The following is a 3587-nucleotide window of genomic DNA, read 5'->3' as shown; positions in this document are numbered from 1 at the left end:
GTTCTTAAAAATCTGAGCTAGGAAAGTTTAGGGGTCTGAAGTTTGGTGGAGGCCCTGAACACACACACACACACACACAACACACACAGAGACTAACCTCAGCCACTTTAGTGACCTACACTTTATCTGATGGACTTTTATTTTCGAGCTGTCCTACCGTCTGTACACTCAGAAGACATTGAATTTGCTGTGTGTGAGAAAGAAAAAGAGCTAATAGTGTGTTTATATCACTCAAATGTATCTTGAGTGGGCATCAGTGGCCAATCATGTGTGCCCACTTCAAAACCTTGATGTGTTGATGCCAGTCTGTATTGTTAGGGTATCATATTTCCAGAACTGTATTTAAACGGACGCCATAGATTCAGTTTCTTCAGGGGCACTAGGGTTATTTTTCATATGCAATGCTGTATAGATACATTCTATTTTTATACACATCAGGGCATGAGTTTTACAACACAGTGGTGTCAACGTGCGTGCGTGCGTGCGTGTGTGTGTGTGTGTGTGTGTGAGTGTGTGTGTATATGTATATAATATCCGTATTCTTGTAAGTGGTTTCTTAAAAAAAAACAAAAAAAAAACAAGCAAAACGAGTGTTGCTGATGCAAAAAGTGCCATAATTTTAGTAGTGTCTTTCTTACTTACTTATTGATTTCAAGACATTTGCAGACAAATATAAAGAAGACAAATAAGGATTTATAATTTCTATCATCACCTCAGTTAGAGACTATGTAGAGCGTAACGTAATGGAGAAGCTTCAGTAGATCTTATCATGGTGGGATGTTATTCAAATTTAGTGTATACTCTTCGAAACTGAGAATCCCCGCGAGAACGAGTCCCGTATTCCTATTTTGGAATTAAAAAAATATTGAATTTCTGATTCATTTCTCGAAGAACCTTTCAGGAACCCTGTTTTCTGAGTGTTTCTACATATACAGTGGGGTACCACACTGAAAATCTGGAATTTCAAGATACTTAGCATGAATAGCTTAAATCTAAATGTAAGCATATGTGATATTGACCAAATGGTCAGATTTTCCTCAAAGTCTGATTTCTTCTGTTAAAGTGTGTGTGAATAGAACCCTCTGATCTAAAATGGACCATAAGGTTTTGGACCTCTCAAATATCACATTTCTGATATGGAATTGAGAGTTCTTGAAAGGAAAATTGAGTTTTATATAGAGCCAGTAATGTTCCTAGGATACTAACATGTGCATTCTATATACATATAGAAATATAAGAGATTAGAAATATTGGCACTTTAATCAGTCTTTTTGTCAATTTGCCTCTCATGGTGAAAGTACGATTCTTGGCCATGTTGAGTGATGAAAAACTCTCTAGTAATAGCTAGATGTCTGGCACATTTGTCCATTTATGGATCCAGAATTAGCTTAAAGAATATATATGACCCAAGTTTTGAAAGACTTGCTCAACTGTGATGCTCTTCCATCAGATTCCCATCAATCCTGACTCATTTATCAGTGCAGTACCAGAATTCAGAATTCGGTTCTACAGTTAATCTGTACAATTGTCATTGTTGTGATTCATTTCTATGATGGATTGTTCGTTAACTCTGTGACAGTCACTGTATTTGGAACATTCATGCGTGGGCGTATCCATGTTCTGATTTATTAGATCAGGACCCCCTCTGGAAACTGGGAATAGCCTTTGTGCATGCTTTGGCCGCCTTCTTTCCACATGGTGTCCTACTGGCTCTGTCCCTCACTCTGGAGTGTCCTCTCTGAGTCAGACAGTGGGCAGATGGATGTCCACCTCCTACCACCTGCTTAGCACTGACCTGTCTAATCACTGCTAGATAGCATTACAATCTCACAAGGTGGTGTAAATTTGAGTCTAGCCAAAATTCGGAAAAGGGGGCAGGGAAAGAAACGGCGGTATACTTCAGGCTCGAGGTCTGTGAGCCGCCTGGATGACGCTGCTGCTGCTTGCATCTCCAAAGAGGAAGAGAGGGCGTTTGAAAGACAGCGCCCAACCACACGGATGCTTTATTACGCCTAAATCTGGCCCTCCTAAAAATAGTGTCTCAAAATGTGAGGCGCAAAATGTTAAATTTATCCCGGAGCACTTGAAATCCCTTTTCTGGGCCATTAAGCAGAGCTCATCTTCTTTCTTCAGAGAGCGACATTAGTGGAAGACGACTTCCAGAAAGAGTGAATCATTAGTCTACTAGAAATAAACATAGATCTAATGTGAGTATTACTTTCATAGATACGCACATTAGTCCTGTTAGCGATTGATGTCCATTTATAGCCAGCAACCTTTTCTTTTCACTCTTCCACCTGCATGGGGTGAAAATGGAAACCTTTTCAAGGCAAAAAAAAAAATATCAGCACAAATCATGGGTCCATTCTGGATGGAAATTGTATGTCATACAGGATAAACAAGTGGCCGACTGAGAACGATCACTGGTTTAAACAATACTGTGATGTAAATCTATCGGTTAGTGTCTGTATTATTTTTGTTCGTTTCTCTCTTTGTATTGTGAATTCAAATCTGATGACAAGTACGATGCACTTTATGAGCGGGACATGCTCCACATTGCACTGTACGTGTGGAATGTATCCCCTGAATGAAAATTATTTATTTTTTAATACTGTACATATATGATGAGAAAAAAAAAAGTACATGAAGAAAATACTTTGTGAAATAAAACACAACAACCACCTGCAGACTGCGTGTTTAATGGCGTCTTGATTGTGCAAGAGGATATGGGTATTGTGATTTACTTTTCACCCTCACTGTCCACTTTATTAGAAACATCCATCTAATCAGCCAATCATGTGGCAGCAGCACAATGCATTAAATCATGCAGATACAGGTCAAGAGCTTTAGTTAATATTCACTATTCATTATTATGCCTTACTGCACATAATAATAATAATAATAATATATGGTGAGTTGCATTCTCCATATATAACATAAATGCAAAAGTTCAGCAGAATCAAGTCTGAAACCAGACCAGCGCTGCAGGGGCGACAGGAACAATCACACTCAGATTCGAACCGCAGCAAATGTGCCCTGTGAGAACACCACCTGAGACGATCACGAGCACACACTCACCCAAACTGGACAGTGGAAGACTGGACAAAGAGCGGTGTGTGTTTTTCTCTAATATTCAGCTGCCCTGTTTGTGTGAGCCCATGCCGATGATCGTCTCCTCTCCTGTAAGGGTTAAGAGTTAGAGATTAAATGAAGTGTAGCAATACTTAAATGGAGTAATTAAATAAAACACTGTGGTGGTGCTGTTACTGAATAAAAATCACTGAGGGGGTAAAGTTATTTTAATTCAGCAATTTACCAAAGATTATCATTTTTAACTTATTAGTGAACAAATTTGTGGGTTTTTTTTTAACAATTTAGTTGCATTTATTGTTGTGGAACATCAACTAAACAACTTCCTGTTAACCTGTTCCTGTTCAGTAACCACCGCTGTTCCTTCTCCAGTATCTCTTTTTTTCTCTCTCTTGAAGTAATTAAGACAACAAATGCAGCTTGTCCTGTTAGCCGAAACCAGAAATGTTCCCATCGTGTTAAAACTCCTCACAGATACAAAGCTCAAACACCGGAGA

This window comes from Hemibagrus wyckioides, linkage group LG07 (assembly GCF_019097595.1).
Source record: "Hemibagrus wyckioides isolate EC202008001 linkage group LG07, SWU_Hwy_1.0, whole genome shotgun sequence".
NCBI lineage: Eukaryota > Metazoa > Chordata > Actinopteri > Siluriformes > Bagridae > Hemibagrus > Hemibagrus wyckioides.
The sequence above is the reverse complement of the archived record's forward strand: the minus strand, read 5'-3'. Positions refer to the sequence as shown.